Source organism: Bos indicus, chromosome 4, assembly GCF_029378745.1.
Source record: "Bos indicus isolate NIAB-ARS_2022 breed Sahiwal x Tharparkar chromosome 4, NIAB-ARS_B.indTharparkar_mat_pri_1.0, whole genome shotgun sequence".
In the NCBI taxonomy this organism is placed as follows: Eukaryota; Metazoa; Chordata; class Mammalia; order Artiodactyla; family Bovidae; genus Bos; species Bos indicus.
The window spans coordinates 113,274,650-113,296,624 of NC_091763.1; the positions used below are offsets into that span (position 1 = coordinate 113,274,650).

Below are 21,975 nucleotides of genomic sequence, written 5' to 3' on the forward strand. Positions count from 1 at the left end.
TACTAAAAGAAATGTCTGGCTTATCAAGTGTACTCAATGTCTATCCCAACAACAACTGGATGGAAGGTGCAATATTCAGCAAAATGTTGTCTTGTTAAAATGAGAGTGCATGGACAATGTGTTAACAGACATTCTTAGTCCCCTCCCTACCGCCACCTCCCCTGCTCTGGCAGCATCCTCCTGACTTGTTTGCACAGCACCAGGTCCCTTCTCAGGCCAGAATCCACACCCTCCCCAGACTCCCCTACCCTACTGTCCTTGCAGCTCTGTCTCCCTGGGATCTGTTCTCAGCCAAGCTCACCTGATTTAAGGACTTGATGAGCTGTCTGGTTTCCTCCAGAGAAGCTGTTTGAGCCCCTGCGTTTGCTCTAACTGCTGCACCTCTGAGACCTCGGAGCCAGGAAGCAGATTGGGTGGGGCCAGTGAAAAAAGTGTTTTGTTTTTAAAAAGACAGAAATGTTGCCCCATAATTTGATGGGTGGTTCAGTTTGGCCTGGTGGTTCAGACGGTGAAGCATCTGCCTACAATGCAGGAGACCAGAGTTCGATTCCTGCGTCAGAAAGCTCCTCTGGAGAAGGAAGTGGCAACCCACTCCAGTACTCTTGCCTGGAAAATCCCATGGATGGAGGAGCATGGTAGGCTACAGTCCATGGGGTCACAAAGGGTCAGATACCTTTGAAGTGAGTGACTTTACTTCAGTTTTGCCAAGTTGAAAGCTTATTCTCCATGTGCCTGCTATGACACCAGAATTTTGAAAATTTTTACTTGTTGTTTGGGGTTAATAAAGTGAAGTGAAAGTGAAAGTCACTCAGTCATGTCTGATTCTGTGACCCCATGGTCTATACAGCCCATGGAATTCTCCAGGCCAGAATACTGGAGTGGGTACCCTTTCCCCCTTCTCCAGGGGATCTTCCCAACCCAGGGATTGAACCGGGGTCTCTTGCATTGCAGGCAGATTCTTTACCAACTGATCTATCAGGGAAACCTATGGAATAGTATCAACTCTAATATTTAAGCCTTACCCAATGAGAACAAATCCCCAGATTCCCACTGGCAGGAACCAGTTCACACCAATGAACCTGGTGTGCTTACTCACACGAATTCTCAGATGTACATGGTTATAGTTATAAACCTCCAGCAGTGGAACAGAGAGCAGTGGTACTAAAAGGGAGACTACATGGAAGGGACCATTCGTAGGGCCCTTGGCTCCAGGAGTCTGGCATGAGGAATCACTGTTAGTCCAGGCTCACTCCTCCCAGTGTTCCTGAGTCCTAAGGGTCATCAGAGCCATGGATGGTTACAGACAGTTACAGATATAAGCTTTATTTGCCACTTGGCTTCAACAGCCAAAAAAGCAAGAAGCAAGGAAATGGGTTTTTCTCCCACAGTTTTCTATTTCTTTCAGGAAATCCACAGTTCCTTTCCTTATATGCCTACCTAGGTTTCTAGCCCCACACCTCCAAAATCCACAATATTTGCTTAGCTATCCCCTGAATTCTTAGCCATTCCGTGATCCTAATGGTGGGAGAGGTTGATTAGGATAACAGGAATTCAGGAAAGAATGTGGAGGCTGCCATAACCATCAGACATCATCCCATAACTTGCCTTCTTTCTGGGGTTTGTCATTTGGTTTGCACAATTTCTGCTATTATTTTCATTACTTCCTTTTGGTTTCAATTTGACAACTGTTGTTGCTTTGTTTCAATCCTTCCCCAAGGAGAATGTTCTTCAGTGCTTTCTTAGTAAAGACAGATGCTATAAGTAAAACTTTAACAAGTAGTAAAGGAACAACTGGGCTTCCCTGATAGCTCAGTTGGTAAAGAATCCGCCTGCAATGCAGGAGACCCCGGTTCGATTCCTGGGTTGGGAAGATCCCCTGGAGAAGGAAAAGTCTATCCACTCCAGTGTTCTGGCCTAGAGAATTCCACGGACAGTCCATGGGGTTGCAAAGAGTCAGACACGACTGAGCCACTTTCACTTTCAAAGGAACAATTGCAATGTACACCACAGTATATCACAGCACAGACTTCTTTCTGTTTCTTGTAAACCCCTATATTTTCAAGAAATGGGCAACTGGGTGATTTATTGTAAATTCACTTGTGCAGAGAAAAATACACATCCTGCCTCAGAAACTACACTCTCTTATTTGACACTTGAAGGTCACAGCACACCTTCATCACCACGAGGTCATAGCACAGGCTAGACAGCCTAGGTTACAGGCCTGGGTCCCCCTGGTTATACCTGCTGAAGTGTTCAGAAGGGATAGGAGGAGAAAGGCTGGGCCAGGGAGAAATCTCATCATGAAAATTGCACTGAACTGTCCTTAGAATCCTTTTCAGACCCCTCCTCAGGCAGACCTGGCCTGAGGATGAAGTGCAAGGGCTTTCCTGGAAGTCTCCAAACCCACATCAGGACTCATTCAAAGCAGGCCCAGCAGGCAGCACTTCTGAGTTCCACATGAATGAAATGAAATAAACTCTATTGTAAACTGGAATAGTGTGTGGATATTTCCATCTTTCAAGATCCTAACAATGAAGTTCTCAAAGCCTAAGATAAATAATAAATAAATAAATGAGATGGATAATAAATAGTTGAGCAGCCTCGTGGCTTTTGACTGTTGTTTATCATGAAAAAAAAAAAAAAACAAACCTCTAGAATGGTACTTAAGTGTCATTAAGGTTTGAGAGGTCACAGGTGACTATTTGGAAATGAAAAGTGACACTAGCATTTCTCTTATCCTCTGCAAGTATAACATATTTGTGTTTAGTGGAGAGTCAAAGATTCCCAATAAAATAGCAATCTGGAAGACAGTGCCACCTAGGTCCCCATTAGCTCTGTTTCATTCAACTACAATGAAGGACAGCAAGAAGGGGAAACTAAACTGGCCAAAGCCCAGGCACACTGCAGGAAGGAAGAGGAGGGGAGCTAGCAACATGGCCAATGTTTAATTTCAGCTACTGACAGGGTCTCCTCCAAAACATTGAGAGGAGCCCTGCAAACTTACACTGATGAACATCCATAACTGACAAACATTATTTAAAGAAAAAAATTAAAAAGTCTCTAAACATTGTCCTATGTTCATATAAGAAATGAAGAAACATTTATTCAGAAAAAAATATACTGACTCTTAGAAAGAACAGTGAGCATCTGCATCATACTTGAACCATGACCTACTTCCTCCCTCCCCAGCCCAGCCTCAGTTTGACAGAAACTCCATTCTTGGCAGGGGTGGCCAAGAAGATGAGGCTCCCTTTCCCCACAGTTAATCATCGAGAGTATAGTATCTTACCAATAGGGGTAGCATTTCTGATCTGCAGAGACTAAATGTCTGATAAGTAAGATTAGGCAATAGTTTCTAATGGTGGTGGTGGTTTAGTCGCTAAGTTGTGTCCCACTCTAATATATGACACCAAAACACCAAAGAAAAACAGATAATTTATATTTAATCAAAATTTAAAACTTTCCCATCAAAGAGCACTATCCAAAAAGTGAAAAGACAACCTGCAGAATGAGAGAAAATATTTGCCAACCATATATCTGATAAAGATCTAATATCCAGAATATATAACGAACTCTTGTGCTGTGCTTAGTTGCTCAATGGTGTCTGACTCTTTGCGACCCCATGGACTGCAGCCCGCCAAGCTCCTCTATCTGTGGGGATTCGCCAGGCAAAAATACTGGAGTGGGCTGCCATGCCCTCCTCCAGGAGATCTTTCCAGTCCAGGGATCAAACCCAGGTTTCCTATATTGCAAGCAGATTCTTTACCGACTGAGCAGCCAGGGAAGCTGTAACTCTAAAAACTCCACAGTAAAAAGACAAATTGCCTAATTTTTAAATGGGCAAAAGATTTGAATAAGAATTTCTTCAAATAAGATATACAGATGACCAATAAACATAAGAAAAGAAGATAAACATCATCAGTTCAGTCAGTTCAGTTGCTCAGTCATGTCCGACTCTTTGCGACCCCATGAATTGCAGCACGCCAGGCCTTCCTGTCCATCACCAACTCCCGGAGTTCACTCAGACTCATGTTCATCGAGTCAGTGATGCATCCAGCCATCTCATCCTCTGTTGTCCCCTTCTCCTCCTGCCCCAATCCCTTCCAGCATCAGAGTCTTTTCCAATGAGTCAACTTTTTGCATGAGGTGGCCAAACTACTGGAGTTTCAGCTTTAGCATCATTCCTTCCAAAGAAATCCCAGGGCTGATCTCCTTCAGAATGGACTGGTTGGATCTCCTTGCAGTCCAAGGGACTCTCAAGAGTCTTCTCCAACACCACAGTTCAAAAGCATCAATTCTTCGGTGCTCAGCCTTCTTCACAGCCCAACTCTCACATCCATACATGACCACAGGAAAAACCATAGCCTTGACTAGACGAACCCATGTTGGCAAAGTAATGTCTCTGCTTTTGAATATGCTATCTAGGTTGGTCATAACTTTCCTTCCAAGGAGTAAGCGTCTTTTAATTTCATGGCTGCAGTCGCCATCTGCAGTGATTTTTCGAGCCCCCAAAAATAAAGTCTGACACTGTTTCCACTGTTTCCCCATCTATTTCCCATGAAGTGATGGGATTAGATGCCATGATCTTAGTTTTCTGAATGTTGAGCTTTAAGCCAACTTTTTCACTCTCCACTTTCACTTTCATCAGGAGGCTTTTAGTTCCTCTTCACTTTCTGCCATAAGGGTGGTGTCATCTGCATATCTGAGGTTATTGATATTTCTCCCAGCAATCTTGATTCCAGCTTGTGCTTCTTCCAGCCCAGCGTTTCTCATGATGTACTCTGCATTTAAGTTAAATAAGCAGGGTGACAATATACAGCCTTGGCGTACTCTTTTTCCTATTTGGAACCAGTCTGTTGTTCCATGTCCAGTTCTAACTGTTGCTTCCTGACCTGCATACAGATTTCTCAAAAGGCAGGTCAGGTGGTCTGGTATTCCCATCTCTTTCAGACTTTTCCACAGTTTATTGTGATCCACACAGTCAAAGGCTTTGGCATAGTCAATCAAGCAGAAATAGATGTTTTTCTGGAACTCTCTTGCTTTTTCCATGATCCAGCAGATGTTGGCAATTTGGTGTCTGGTTCCTCTGCCTTTTCTAAAACCAGCTTGAGCATGAGTAAGTTCACGGTTCATGTATTGTTGAAGCCTGGCTTGGAGAATTTTGAGCATTACTTAACTAGCATGTGAGATGAGTGCAATTGTGCGGTAGTTTGAGCATTCTTTGGCATTGCCTTTCCTTGGGATTGGAATGAAAACTGACCTTTTCCATTCCTGTGGCCACTGCTGAGTTTTCCAAATTTGCTGGCATATTGAGTGCAGCACTTTCACAGCATCATCTTTCAGGATTTGAAATAGTTCAACTGGAATTCCATCACTTCCACTAGCTTTGTTCATAGTGATGCTTTCTAATCAGTCATCAGGGAAATAAAAATCTACATCAAATAAGATACCACTTCATACTCAGTGGGATGATTATAATCTTTCAAAAAGAAAAAATAACAAATACTGATAAGTATGTGGATAAATTTAATCTTTATACCCTGCTGGGGAGGATATAACATGACACAGCTGCTGCAGAAAACACTTCAGTGTTTCCTTAAAAAATTAAAACATGGATTACCACATGATGTAGTGATTCCACTCCCTAAGTGTCCATCCAAGAGGACTGCCAAGACGTGTTCATACCAAAGATTCTACATGAATGGTTAAGCAGCATTATTCATAATAGCCCAAAACCAGTGGAAACAACCCAAGTGCACATCAACAGATGAATGGATATATGCATACAATGGAGTATCATTTAACCATAAAAAGGAATGGAGTCTGGCTACATGCTACAATGTGAATGAACCTTGACAGCAGTATACTAAGTGAAAGAAACCAGGAAAAAGATACATAAAGATATGATTAATTTACATGAATGTCCAAAAATGACAATGAGCTCATAAGAGTGTCCTTAGGAAGGTTTTAGCTTTAGTTTCTTCTACTCTATTAACGTTTATATGCAGCTTCACTTTTTAAGCCTTTCTTCTCGCTTATGGTTTGAATTGTGTTCCCCTCCAAAAGATACTGAAGCCCTAACCCTACAAATGTGACTTGCTTGGAAATAAGGTCTCTGTAGATTTGATTGTTAAGGTAAAGCTGCTGAGATGAACCTTAATCCATACAATTGGTATCCTTATTAGAAGGGAGATATTGGACACAGACACATGCATTGGGAAGACAGTCATGTGAAGGCAGAAGCAGAGGTTAAAGTAAGGCTCCCTGAGGCCTCTAGAAGCTAGAAGAGGCAAGGAAGGTTGTCACCATGCGCCGTGAATGACACCTGGATTCTTGACCTCTGGAGGAGAGGAATTCGATCCAGGGCCAGTGATGAGGCTTGGTCACTCAGAACTTTTGTGTGATAAAATTTTATTAACGTATAAAGGAGATAGAGAGAGCTTCTGACATAGACATCAGAAGGGGGCAGAAAGAGTGCCCCCTTGCTAGTTTATAGTAAGGGGTTATATACCTATTAGCAAGATGCTAATTAGAGAAAGGAAATGCCTCAAAACTGAGAGAGTTGCACCAGATCCCTTACCCATAACATGCATTTTGTGATAGCATTGGCACCAGGTGAGTCATCCCGGGCCGTGAAACAATTGACATGAATCTTGAACAAAGGCAGATTCTAAGGTAAATACATAGTTCATTAACACAGCTTAAGAAAAACATTTCATAGAAAAATGCATTGGTTAGCTCAAGGTTTGAGAAAAGTTCAGGGGGAACCAGGTGTCATCAGGGCAACATAGAATTTTAAAAGAAAACTCCTTTTAATTTTGTTAAAATTAAAAGTCCGTTTAATTAATAGAAAAGGAATAAAAATCTGACACTTGTGGTTTGTTTCCTCCTGCCTCTTAAGAGAGAGGGAAAAACCGTCTGACACTTGCAGTCTATTTCCTCCCCTTGGGAGGACCCCTAGGCTTCCTGCCTGTTACCTTCTCAGAAGGATCCTCCCTGACAGCATTCAGGAGGAACATGGCCCTGCCAACACCTTTATTTTGGACTTCTGGCCTCCAGACTTGAGAGAGAATAAATTATTATAAAAATGATTTATTATCTGTTATTATAAGCCACTTCATTTGTGCTACTTTGTTATGACAGCCCTGGGAAATGAACATGTCCCTCTCTGGTGATTTTCTCTAGTTATCCCCAGTCAACACACAACAATTACATCTTGTTGCCATTCAGGGAGATAAAATGGCAAGTCTTACATAGGTCTGGGTCAGCAGGGCACTAAAGGGGAATGCAGGCTGCCTCCACATTAGTCTCCCCTGAGAATAGCATGGTGGTGGCAGCAATCACCTAGGGAGGACATGGATCCTGGAGGTCAGCTGCTGACCAAAACCAAATCAAGCTGAGACTCACTCCAGAGCTGAGTGACATTCAAGTAAACCATGATCATGAAGTAGCTAATGTGCAAGGCCAAACTCAGAAACAATAGGAGACTTTTATCCCCAACCCTACTTACATAGTGGGATGGGGAGTAGTGCCTGGATCCTACTGTTCTTTAGACAGGGAGACAGAAATGGCAGATGCTTGAGAGACATGTCATGCTCTGCCTCTATGGTGGTTCAGAACCATTTCCAGACTGTTCATCAGAAATCATGGGGGCCAGAAGGAAGTGACACAATATTTTCCAAGTGTTGAAAGAAAAGAACTGTCAACCCAGAATTCTATAACCAGAGAAAACATCCTTCAAGAATGAAAGGACAGAGGCCATCAGGGATACTCCAATCTCAGTCACCATCTTATTTCAACCTCATGAGAGACTTCAGCTGATGCCAACATGAAGCAGAAGAACCATCCAGTCAAGCCCTGTTCAAATTTCTGACCCACAGGATTGTGAGCAAATAAAACACTTCTTTTGGAAAACAAAAAAAAATGAATGAAAGGACAGAGACTACCCTGGTGGTCCACTGGCTAAGAATCTACCTTGAAATGCAGGGCGCATGGGTTCGATTGCTGGTTGGGGAACTAAGATCCCACATGCCTCAGGGCAACTAAGCCCACCCACCTCAATTAGAAGCCCACATGCTTAGAGGTTTCCCTGGTGGCTCAGATAGTAAAGAATCCGCCTACAATGCAGGAGACCTGAGTTCAATCTCTGGGTCAGGAAGATCTCCTGGAGAGGGAAATGGCGACCCACTCCATTGAAAATTCTTGCCTGGAGAATTCCATGGACAGAAGAGCCTGGCAGATTACAGTCCATGGGGTTGCAAAGAGTTGGACACACTGAGCAACTAACATATTACATTACATTATGCAACTAAGACCTGATGCAGCCAAATAAATAAATAAAATAAAAATAACTGCACGCATGTACAGTCAAAGTTGGGCAATTATGAACAAATAAGATACACTTCTGAATAAAGTACTGCTCATGATCACTGTGCCCAGCACCACCAAGAAGGTGGGCAGACCACCTAAGCTGCCCCTATGGTCAACCTGCTGATCTGCCCCCACCCTCACTCCTTTTAGGAACCAGACTGTCCTCCTCAGATAGTGAGCCAGGGCACCTGTTTTCTCTTATCACTCCCCCCTACTATAGCATAGGTCCCAGAAAATCTGTGCCTGAATTTCTCATCTGACTTCTTACCAGTTTCTATTGATTAAAGTGTCCAAGGACTTGAGTCGGTAATTGTGTCATCTTTGTTTTGTTTCTATTTTTTAGTTTTAGTCTCTGGTTGAGCCCTTGTGATGAATAATTTAAATGAGTACATTTTGGATGAGAGGGAAAAAAAAAAAAAAAAGAACAGACCAATTTGCAAAGTTTCAATTAAAAAAAAAAAAAAAAAAGCACAAATTTGCAAATTTTCATCCAAAGCACAGAGCTTACTAATGCTGGGGTGAAGAAATGCAGCAGGAATCAAAGGTAAAAATGCCGTTTTCCAAACCTCCCTTAACAGAAACGGATTCCCTGGTGGCTCAGACAATAAAGAGTCTGCCTGAAATGTGGGAGACCCGAGTTCAATCCCTGGGGTGGGAAGATCGCCTGGAGAAGGAAGTGGCAACCCACTTCAGTATTCTTGCCTGGAAAATCCCATGGGCAGAGGAGCCTGGCAGGCTACAGTCTATAAAGTTGCAAAGAGTCAGACCCGACTGAATGACTTCACTTTCACTTTTCAGTTGCTCAGTTATGTCTGACTCTTTGTGGACCCATGGACTGTAGTCCACCAGGCTCCTCCATCCATGGAATATTCCAGGCAAGAAAACTGGAATGGGTTGCCATTTCCTTCTCCAGGGAATCTTCCCAATCTAGGGATTGAACCTGCGACTCTTGGGTCTCCTGCATTGGCAGGAGGAGTCTTTACCACTAACACTATCTGGCAAGACATATTAGATTATATTTTACACATAAAATTAAACAGCAGAAAGATCAATACTTTTGTATTATCCCCAGGACCTCAACCATACAGTCAAATGTGTATGTTCCTAAAAATAAGGGTGCACCTTATTTTATTAGAGTAAATCTGTACCTTACTGTGATAGGTATCATGAAACTTTAGCCACAAATCTGTCTATAGACAATAAAAATTCAGACATATAGAATGTAAAGCTACTACTGTAATACCTAGTACAGATGTCAGCAAAACAATAGTTTCCAACTGTGGACAAGAAACATCCTTCTACACTGGAACAAATGAAGAAAGTGCCTTGGGGCAACTACCAAAAATGACACCATTGCCGGTCCTAAGATGGTGAAGGAATAGGACGGGGAGACCACTTTCTACCCCACAAATTCATCAAAAGAACATTTAAATGCTGAGTAAATTCCACAAAACAACTTTTGAATACCAGCAGAGGACATCAGGCACCCAGAAAAGCAGCCCATTGTCTTTGAAAGGAGGTAGGAAAAAATATAAAAGACAAAAAGAGAGACAAAAGAGGTAGGAATGGAGTTCTGTCCCTGAAAGGGAGTCTTAAAAAGAAAGAAGTTTCCAAACACCAGGAAACAATCTCACTGCTGAGTTTGTGGCGAGCCTTGGAACGACAGAGGGCAACATAACTGGGAGGATAAATAAATAAATAATTAAAACCCACAGATTACGTGCCCAACGATAACTGCCCCAGAGGAGAAGCAGCACAGATGCCTGCACCTGCCACTAGCAAGCAGGGGCTGCATTGCTTAAAGACCGGGCCTGAATGCCCCAAGGGCAATCTGAGGGAACTAACTTGGGCAAGCAAACCAGACTTTGGGATAGCTACCACATGAAAAGCCCTAACATAAGACACTGCCAGGCCCACTCATAGAACAAAGGACTGAACAGAGCTAGCCGGCTGCAGACCATTCCCCTCCGGTGATAGGCAGCCAGAACCAGAAGTGGGCAATCGCAGCTGCAGAGAGGCATTATCTACCAAACTGCAAGCAGGCTTCTTTGCTAACTAAGACTTCTTGGGCTTCTGGACAGTCAACATCCGTCTGAGAAGGTGTGCCAGTTGTACACCCAGAAAACCAAGCGTCAGGGACGGGGGAGGCGATAAGTTGCAGCGATGGTGCTCGCCAAACACTTCATCGCCTGAGCTGCTCGGACCTGGGAAGGGCACAAAATGCAGGTCCAACCAAGTCTACGCCTCTGAGGACTATCTGAGTGTCTGAACCTGAGCGGCTTAGACCTGGAAGGGACATTCAGCCCAGGGCCGGCCTCGGATGGTTCCCAGCAGAGCAACCTAGAGCCTGAGCAGTGTGGGCAGAGAGGGCACATGCCCCGTGAGCGGGGGCAGGCCCACTGTGGCTGAGACACTGCAAGCACATGCCAGTGTTATTTGTTTGCAGCGTCTCTCCCTCCCCACAGTGCAACTGAACAGGTGAGCCTAAAAAAGTGTCCACCACCGACCCCTTGTGTCAGGGCAGAAATCAGACACTGAAGAGACCAGCAAACAGAAGAAGCTCAGAGGGAACCACTTTGGAAGTGACAGATGCAATAGATTACAACCCTGTAGTTAGTACCGACTACATAGGAAGGGGCCTATAGATCTTGAGAAATATAAGCCAGACCAAGGAACTATCCGAAAATGAACTGACCCCACACTGCCCACAACAACACCAGAGAAAGTCCTAGATATATTTTTTACTATTTTTACTATCATTCTTCTTTAAAAAAAAATTTTTTTTAATTTTTAAGTCCTCTATTACTCCTTTAATTTTCATTTTTATAACCTACTATTACTTTGCAAAAAAAAAAAAAGGCCCTATTTTTAAAGCAAACTTCATATATATTTTTTGTTTATAATTTTTTGTCTTTTGTTTTTCCTTTCTTTTCTTTAATATTGTATTTTTGAAAATCCAACCTCTACTCTAGATTTTTAATCTTTGCTTTTTGGTATTTGTTATCAATTTTGTACCTTTAAGAACCCAATCCTCAGTACCCATTTTTACTTGGGAGCAAGATTATTGGCTTGACTGCTCTCTCCCTCTTTGGACTCTCCTTTTTCTCCACCAGGTCACCTCTATCTCCTCCCTCCCCCTTATCTTCTCTACCCAACTCTGTGAATCTCTTTTTGTGTTCCAGATGGTGGAGAACACTTAGGGAACTGATTACTGGCTGGATCTGTCTCTCTTCTTTTGATTCCCTCCTTTATCCTCCTGGCCACCACTGTGTCCATCCTCCCTCTTCTCTTCTCTGTATAACTCTGTGAACATCTCTGAGCGGTCCAGCCTGTGGAGAGCACATAAGGAAGTGACTACTGGCTAGCTTGCTCTCTCTTCTTTTGATTCCACCTCATCTCATTCAGGTCACGTCTAACTCCCTCCTCCTCTTCTCTTCTCCATGTAACTCTGTAAACCTCTCTGGGTGTACCTCACTGTGGAGAAACTTTTCATCTTTAACCTAGATGTTTTATCAACGGTGCTGTATAGATGGAGAAGTCTTGAGGCTACTATAAAAATAAGACTGAAAACCAGAAGCAGGAGGCTTAAGTCCAAATCCTGAGAACACCAGAGAACTCCTGACTCCAGGGAATATTAATTGACAGGAGCTCACCAAACGCCTCAATACCCACACTGAAACCAAGCACCACCGAAGAGCCAACAAGTTCTAGAGCAAGACATACCACACAAATTCTCCAGCAACACAGGAACACAGCTCTGGTCTTCAATCTTCAGGCTGCCCAAAGTCACTCCAAACCCATTGACATCTCATAACTCATTACTGGACACTTGATTGCACTCCATAGAAGAAATCCAGCTCCACCCACCAGAACACCAACACAAGCTTCCCTAACCAGGAAACCTTGACAAGCCACCCGTACAACCCCACCCACAGCAAGGAAACTCCACAATAAAGAGAACTCCACAAACTGCCAGAATACAGAAAGGACACCCCAAACACAGAAATATAAACAAGATGAAGAGACAGAGGAATACCCAGAAGGTAAAGGAACAGGATAAATGCCCTTCAAACCAAACAAAAGAGGAAGAGATAGGGAATCTACCTGATAAAGAATTCCGAATAATGATAGTGAAAATGATCCAAAATCTTCAAATCAAAATGGAATCACAGATAAAATAGCCTGGAGACAAGGATTGAGAAGATGCAAGAAAGGTTTAACAAGGACCTAGAAGAAATAAAAAAGAGTGAATTTATAATGAATATTGCAATAAATGAGATCAAAAACACTCTGGAGGGAACAAATAGTAGAATAATGGAGGCAGAAGATAGGATTAGTGAAGTGGAAGATAGAATGGTAGAAATAAATGAATCAGAGAGGAAAAAAGAAAAACGAATTAAAAGAAATGAGGACAATCCCAGAGACCTCCAGGACAATGGTAAATGCCCCAACATTCGAATCATAGGAGTCCCAGAAGAAGAAGAAAAAAAGAAAGACCATGAGAAAATACTTGAGGAGATAATAGTTGAAAACTTCCCTAAAATGGGGAAGGAAATAATCACCCAAGTCCAAGAAACCCAGAGAGTCCCAAACAGGATAAACCCAAGGCAAAACACACCAAGACACATACTAATCAAATCAACAAAGATCAAACACAAAGAACAAATATTAAAAGCAGCAAGGGAAAAACAACAAATAACACACAAGGGGATTCCCATAAGGATACAGTTGATTTTTCAATAGAAACTCCTCAGGCCAGGAGGGAATGGCAGGACATACTTAAAGTGATGAAAGAAAATAACCTACAGCCCAGATTACTGTACCCAGTGAGGATCTCATTCAAATATGAAGGAGAAATCAAAAGCTTTACAGACAAGCAAAAGCTTAGAGAATTCAGCACCACCAAACCAGCTCTCCACCAATTGCTAAAGGATCTTCTCCTCAATGGTGAAAAATTGAAAGCATTTCCCCTAACTGCAGGAACAAGACAAGGGCGCCCAATTTCACCACTACTATTCAACATAGTTTTGGAAGTTTTGGCCACAGCAATCAGAGCAGAAAAGGAAATAAAAGGAATCCAAATTGGAAAAGAAGAAGTAAAACTCTCACTGTTTGCAGATGACATGATCCTCTACATAGAAAATCCTAAAGATTACACCAGAAAACTACTAGAGCTAATCAATGAATGTAGTAAAGTTGCAAGATATAAAATCAACACACAGAAATCCCTTGCATTCCTATACACTAATAATGAGAAAATAGAGAAATTAAGGAAACAACTCCATTCACCATTGCAACATAAAGAATAAAATACTTAGGAATATATCTACCTAAAGAAACTAAAGACCTATATACAGAAAACTATAAAACACTGGTGAGAGAAATCAAAGAGGACACTAATAAATGGAGAAATATACCATGTTCATGGATCAGAAGAATCAGTATAGTGGAAATGAGTATACTACCCAAAGCAATTTATAGATTCAATGCAATCCCTATCAAGCTACCAAGGGTATTCTTCACAGAGCTAGAACAAATAATTTCACAATTTGTATGGAAATACAAAAAACCTTGAATAGCCAAAGCAATCTTGAGAAAGAAGAATGGAACTGGAGGAATCAACCTGCCTGACTTCCAGCTTTACTACAAAGCCACAGTCATCAAGACAGTATGATACTGGCACAAAGACAGAAATATAGATCAATGGAACAAAATAGAGAGCCCAGAGATAAATCCACGCACCTATGGGCACCTTATCTTTGACAACGGAGGCAAGAATATACAATGGAGAAAAGACAATCTCTTTAACAAGTGGTGCTGGGGAAACTGGTCAACCACTTGTGAAAGAATGAAACTAGAACACTTTCTAACACCATACACAAAAAATAAACTCAAAATGGATTAAGGATCTAAATGTAAGACCAGAAACTATAAAACTCCTAGAGGAAAACATAGGCAAAACACTCTCTGACATAAATCACAGCAGGATCCTCTATGACCCCACTCCCAGAATATTGGAAATAAAATAAAAAATAAACCAATAGGACCTAATTAAACTTAAAAGCTTCTGCACAACAAAGGAAACTCTAAGCAAGGTGAAAAGACAGCCTTCAGAATGGGAGAAAATAATAGCAAATGAAGCAACTGACAAACAACTAATTTCAAAAATATACAAGCAACTCCTACAGCTCAATTCCAGAAAAATAAACGACCCAATCAAAAAATGGGCCAAAGAACTAAACAGACATTTCTCCAAAGAAGACATACAGATGGCTAACAAACACATGAAAAGATGCTCAACTACACTCATTATCAGAGAAATGCAAATCAAAACCACAATGAGGTACCATTTCATGCCAGTCAGAATGGCTGCTATCCAAAAGTCTATAAGCAATAAATGCTGGAGAGGGTGTGGAGAAAAGGGAACCCTCTTACACTGTTTGTGGGAATGCAAACTAGTACAGCCACTATGGAGAACAGTGTGGAGATTCCTTAAAAAAACTGGAAACAAAACTGCCTTATGACCCAGCCATCCCACTGCTGGGCATACACACTGAGGAAACCAGAATTGAAAGAGACACATGTACCACAATGTTCATCACAGCACTGTTTATAATAGCCAGGACATGGAAGCAACCTAAATGTCCATCAGCAGATCAATGGATAAGAAAGCAGTGGTACATATACACAATGGAGTATTACTCAGCCATTAAAAATAATACATTTGAATCAGTTCTAATGAGATGGATGAAACTGGAGCCAATTATACAGAGTGAAGTCAGCCAGAAAGAAAAACATCAATACAGTATACTAATGCATATATATGGAATTTAGAAAAATGGTAATGATAACCCTGTATGCGAGACAGCAAAAGAGACACAGATGTATGAAACAGTCTTTTGGACTCTGTGGGAGAGGGAAAGGGTGGGATGATTTGGGAGAATGGCATTGAAACACGTATAATATCATATATGAAACGAATCGCCAGTCCAGGTTTGATGCAGGATACAGGATGCTTGGGGCTGGTGCACCAGGATGACCCAGAGGGATGGTATGGGGAGGGAGGTGGGAGGTGGGTTCAGGATGGGGAACACATGTACACCCGTGGTGGATTCATGTTGATGTATGGCAAAATGAATACAATATTGTAAAGTAAAAGAAATAAATAAATAAATCAACAACAACAAAAAAAGAAATGCCAATGGCTTTACTGTCTGACTGTCTTGGTGCAGTGAGAGGTGCCTGGGTTTGTTGAGGTCCCAATCTTTGTTCTTTCTGCTTTTTCAGCCTTTGTGTCTACTTTCCCATCAGTTCTTTGCTCAGAACAATACTTGCCAACACAACCATGAGCAAACCTGGCAAATGGACTGTCTTGGTCAAACTGGAAGCACAGGTTCTAGAATATTTTGAGCAACACTGGTGGGGCCACTTGTCATCAACTCCAGAGGCAAGCAAAGAGCTCTCTGCCTACTTCTTCCTTCCTATCAGATTACACCTTTGAAATAGGCCCTGGCTGTTAAAACTCCATGAACTTGTCAGTATACCCAAGGTTCTCTAAATTAAAAAATAAACTCTGCCACAACAACAACAACAAAAAAGACACCATTGATGATGAGCTTGGCCTTCTAGCCAAACTCTTGTCAAAGCAAAAATTTGCTTGTTGCCACTTGTTATGTGGTTGTAAATTTCACTTTGGACCTGGTTCTTGATATGCAGTCTATTGAAACTTTCATACAGCCATATTAGTACTGTTTGGGTTTGGAAATCAAGGAGACTAAGGAAGGCAAGGGGTGTTAAAAACAGATATTTCCAAACCAGTGGCCTCTGCTTACACAGACTTTCCTTGGTACCCAAATACAGAGGAGCACAGTGTAAACGGCTACGTGTGCTGCCAGGTTACGTGTCAATGACTACACAATTGGATTCTACCGGCTTTGTTCTTCACAGACACAACCTGCCATCAAATACAGAAATATGGCCATAGTATTAGTAGAAATTTGGGGGCATAGTATTTCCAGCGAAATCAGTAATTTACAAAGCAATTCTAAGTGAAGTACCCAGTGAGGAGCCAAGATTGGAAAGACTTTTAGAAATCCAGTGGTAAGAAACAAACAAGTACTGTTCTCAAGCTGTATGAGAAATCACCCCAGAATATGAAACCACAAGGGAGAAATATTACGCCATTATCATAAACAGCCCCTACAAAATAAAGGGCAAAGGAGGCCAAAATCTGCAAAACAGGAAGTGCATCATCAAGTATCTTCGCTCAGTCAACAGCAGGAGATCCTGAGACACAGGGGAAAATCAGGAACGTAGAGAAGACATTTTCAGTGCTTTCAGCACTCAAACAGCCTGAAATAACAGGCAGCAAACAGCTGGAGGAGGAAAAAACAGAGAAAATTTAAAAAGAGACAGATCTTCTCCAGGAGCTAAAAGATTTAGAATTGAGTCTTTTAAATATTCATAGAAAACAAGTTGCATACCAGAAATCAGTACAAATATATCTTCTTGTTAAACCTGATTGAGTGTTCTGAATATTCTTTGGCCCACATTTGTTGTTCACCTGTTATTTATTTAATATTCTGAATACACAGGAAAGGTTCTAATGTTTGTTCAATTGATTTTTTTCCAATGTGGGGAAGATGAGGAGTAAGGTGTGTTGTTGTTTTTTCAACCAAAGCTTGTTGAACTAAAAGAGAGATATTACTATCTACTCAGGGACAGGATCTCATACATGAGTTAAAACATCTTAAAAAGATTTTGTAAATATCTGCTTATTTAGCTGTGTTGAATCTTAGCTGTGGCACATAGGATCTTTGCTGTGGCTCATGGGCTTAACTGCCTCACTAAACATGGGATCTTTGTTCCCTGACCAAGGATCGAAACTGCATCCCCTGCATTGGAAGGAGGCTTCCTAACCACTGGACCACCAAGGAAGTCCCTTTATTTGTTTTTTTTTTTTGTTGTTTTTTTTTTGTTTTTTTTTTTCTTTTTCTTTTTCTAAGAGAGGAGAGCAAAGAAAAGTGAGTGACCAAAAAGGGAGAGGAATCCTGTGTGCTGACTCTTGTACTCTGCAGAGTCTCTGGTAAATTGTCTAAAACTGAAAAAAGAAAGAAAAGGCTGAATATGAATAAATGTGTGTGAATGCTGGTTTTTAAAAAACAGTGAAAACTCTGCATTAGAGTCATAGGCTGAAATAGAAACAATGCTTAATTTCATAGGAATGAGGAAACAGAAAAAGCTGAGGAAGAAGTAAAAAGAACTCAGAAATTGTGGGAAGGACTTTGAACTCTTACATTTGTGGTAATTTCAGCCTGGATCAAATTTCACCAATTCATCAAGGAGTAGGGGATCTCAAGTGACATCTGAGTGACAAATCATAAATTAAAGGTCTTGGACATATTAAATATCAGGATATAATTCAAAATGGAGTCTTCTGTCACCAAGGATTTTACAATATACTTGGAGATACAGACAAGAAATATGCATAGCAAGCCTGATCTGGGTGTGCAATAAACGTGATAGAATCAAATAGAGGCACTTCAGTCAGTCTTGGATGAGTCAGAAAACTTTCCTTTAGAATATGAGATTTAAAGGACTTCCCTGGTGGTCCAGGAGTTAAGATTCCATGCCTCCATTGCAGGGAGCACGGGTTCAACCCCTGGCTGAGGAACTAAGATCTCATGTGACACATGGCAAGGACCAAAAAAAAAAGTGAGATTTAAAATGAATATTCCATGATGAACTGGGGTCGTAGTCATCCACAGCATGTGTGTGTATGTCTGGGAAGGTGGGGGGACTGGGAGAAGTGTGAGATCTGCTGTAGGAAGCAATGCAGGCAGAAGGGCAGGAGCCTCGGGTATGACTGCAGGACTAAGAATAGTGGAGATCTGAATGGATGCCCCACCATGAAGAACTTTGCTTAAAATACCAAGGAGTCTAGAATTTGTAAAACAGTTGAGAAGCATACAAGGATAATAAGTGAAAGGATATCATGACTCTGTTTCTTCCTAGTTTATAGAGTGTTTTTTTCATTAAATGGGTCTTGGATTTTGTCAAACTTATTTCTGTATCTATTGAGATGATCATGTGATTTTTGTCCTTCATTCTACTGATATGGTGGAACACATTGACTGACATTCATGTATTGAATCAATCTGGCTTTCCTGGGGTAAATCCAGGAATATACTTGCTCTTATAAGTTGCTGTACTCTATTAGTATTTTGTTGAGGGTTTTATGTCTATATTCATAAGGTTATTAGTCTGTAGTTTCCTTTTCTTGTAATATCTTTGTCTGGATAATACTGAGCTCATACAAAAGTTGTGAACTACTTTCTCCTCTCTTACTTTTTGTTTGAGAAGTATTAGTGTTCAGTCAGTTCAGTTCAGTCGCTCACTCATGTCTCTTTGCGACCCCATGGACTGCAGCATGCCAGGACTCCCTGTCCATCACCAGCTCCCAAAGCTTGCTCGAACTCATGTCCATTGAGTCGGTGATGCCACACAACCGTCTCATCCTCTGTCATCCCCTTCTTCCACCATCAATCTTTCCCAGCATCAGGGTCTTTTCCAGTGAGTCAGTTCTTTGCTTCAGGTGGCCAAAGTATTGGAGTTTCAGCTTCAGCATCAGTCCTTCCAATGAATATTAGGGTTGATTTTCTTTAGGACTGACTGGTTTGATCTCCTTGTTGTCCAAGGGACTCTCAAGAGTCTTCTCCAGCACCATAATTTGAAAGCATCAGTTCTTCAGTGCTCAGCCTTCTTTATGGCCCAACTCTCACATTCGTACCTGACTATTTGAAAAACCGTAGCTTTGACTATATGGACCTTTGTTGGAAAGTGATGTCTCTATTTTTTAATAGGCTGTCTAGGTTTGTCATAGCTTTCCTTCTAAGGAGCTAGTGTCTTTTAATTTCATGACTGCAGTCAATGCAGTGATTTTGGAGCCCAAGAAAAGAAAATCTGTCAGTGCTTCCACTTTTTCCCCTTGTATTTTCCAGGAAGTAATGGGACCTGATGCCATGATCTTAGTATTTTGAATGCTGAGTTTCAAACCAACTTTTTCACTCTCCTCTTTCACCCTCATCAAGAGGCTCTTTAGTTCCTCTTCACTTTCTGCCATAAGGGTGGTGTCATCTGCATGTCTGAGGTTATTGATATTTCTCCCAACAATCTTGATTCCAGCTTGTGATTCATCCAACCCAGCATTTCTCATGATGCACTCTGTGTGTAAGTTAAACAAAAAGGGTGACAATATTTAGCCTTGTACTTCTTTCCCAATTTTGAACCAGTCAGTTGTTCCATGTCCAGTTCTGTTGCTTCTTGAGCTGCATACAGGTTTCTCAGGAGACAGGTAAGGTGATCTAGTACTCCCATCTTTTTAAGAATTTTTGACACTTTTTTGTGACCCACACAGTCAAAGGGTCTTGTGGTTGAAGAGCCCCCCATGAAACAGCATCAGTCTCATATGGTTTCACAGGAGAATTCTGCTAAACCCTCAGCAATCAAAGAATCCCACTTTTAACTAAGTTATCCCAGAATATAAGGAAATAAGGGAAAACTTCAAATTCTAAAAAGTAAATGTAACTTTGAGCTGCAAAGCTGATAAAGTCTGTATAAAAAAAATCTAGTTATATATCTCATTAATCAATGTCAGTTCAAAAATCTTAATAAAATATTAACAGAATCTGACATTTTTAAAAGGGTTCAATCTTTACCAAGTGGGATTTATTCTAGAAAACTAGAGTGAGGGAGAAGTTTCAATAAGAGGAAAATCATTAATATAATCTACCAATAGTCATTCATGGTAAAAACATTCTACAAAATGTGAATTGACATGTACTCTCTTACCTATTTCTATACTCACCTACTTACTTAATGGGGAAATACTTTGTTACTAAAACTAAAACCATCTCCACCTCACTTTCCCATGGTATTTGAGAAATCTGTCAATGCAAAGAGAAGAAGAAGTAACTATAGGAATGAGAATAAAAAAAAAGAACAAAGAGGGAAGCCAGAATATAAATAATATGGAAAAGCCCCTTAGAGTTCTGGCACGCAAATAGAAAAATCAGTGGAAGAAAACAGAAAATCTAGAAAAATACTCATTTGCCTAGGAAAATTTAGTATATACTAAAGGCAATATCCTATATCAGTGGAGAGAAGATGGACATTGTAATTAAATAATCGTTTTAAAGCATATAAAAGTGGATTCATCCCTTGTGTCAACCAAAGAAATGTACCAAATGCATCAGATATTTGTTAAAACATTAAACTATGTACTTTTGGAAGAAAACAGACAAATTCTTTCAAAACCTGAGAGTGAGGAAAACTTTTTAACTTACTGAAAGCACAGATGGAATATGGAATCCAATTGACAAAGTTGACCTCAAATTTCTAGTTACAGGTCCAGAGCTTGGAAGTCACTACTCCATTCAAAGAATTAGTCAAAAGCTGAACAGACTGAAAAATCAACTCTTAAATCCTTAACAGATTCCTTTAAGGACACAGGGCAAAGTGCTGCCCCCTAGACTGGAGAACAGACAGGCAAATACAGGGAGTCATGGCTTAGTTGAACAGAGACTGACTCACCATGGACACTGTGCTGGGGCAGGAAAACCTAGGCTGTGATTGACCAATTGCTTGACAGTCAGGATGACCCATTCATAGAGTGACCCCACACTTTTGTGTGTTTTAATCCTGGAAGCCCCACTAGGTTCTGATAGTACATATCCAAAAAATCCCCTGGTGCTTCCTGCAGGGGAGGGGAAAAGAAACCAGTTTGATACAGGACAGGGTATCTTGTTCTTCTCAAAAGGCCTGCCTTCAGAGGAAAGCAGTTAACCAGGCTTTGACCTTCTGTGGTTTTATCAGAGCCTAACTCACCATTAACCACAGCACAGAGCTACCAGAACTTACACAGGACTGAGAGATAAACTCTTGGAGGGTACAAACAGAAACTTGTATGCACCAGGATGCAGGAGAAAGGAGCAGTGACCCCACAAGAGACTGACCAAGACTTGCCCAGGAGTGTCTAGGAGTCTCCAGCCAAGTCATGGGTCAGTGGTGGCCTGCTGCAGGGTTGGGGGCAGTGTACTACATGTGCATGCATAGGATCTTTTAAAGGAGGTTGCCATTATCTTCATTACCTCCACCATAGTTTGGCTCCAGGTAAATAGCAGGGAGGGAACACAGCTCCAACCATCAACAGAAAATTGGATTGAAGATTTACTGAGCATGTCCCTGCCTCAGAACAAGACCCAGTTCCCAACCCATAGTCAGTCTATCCCATCAGGAAGCTTCCATAAGCCTCTTATCCTCCTCCATCAGAGGGCAGACAGAATGAAAACTAACCAATCTGATCACATGGACCACAGCCTCATCTAATTCAATGAAACTATGAACCATGCCATGTAGGGCCACCCAAGATGGACTGGTCATGGTGGAGAGTTCTGACAAAATGTGGTCCACTGGAGAAGGGAATGGCAAACCATTCAGTATTCTTGCCTTGAGAACCCCATGAACAGTATGAAAAGGCAAAAAGAAAGGACACTGAAAGATGACCTCCCAAGTTGGTAGGTTCCCAATATGCTATTGGAGATCAGT

At 41.4% G+C, this 21,975-nt stretch overlaps 1 protein-coding gene across 6 annotated transcripts in view; it reads right to left on the bottom strand.

Moving 5' to 3' along the window:
* Positions 1–21,975, bottom strand: part of LOC109557775 (GTPase IMAP family member 7-like) — a 36,569-nt gene that overhangs the window by 7,015 nt on the left and 7,579 nt on the right. For 2 of the 6 annotated variants that reach the window (XR_011566367.1, XR_011566368.1), the window contains exon 2: positions 302–19,593. The exons of 2 other annotated variants lie outside the window; for them this stretch is intronic. The gene's annotated coding sequence lies outside the window, so the exon portion shown is untranslated. Of the gene's footprint in view, positions 1–301; positions 19,594–21,975 lie in introns of those variants that run through there. 2 more of the 6 variants (XM_019959287.2, XM_019959288.2) reach the window with 2 other exon arrangements.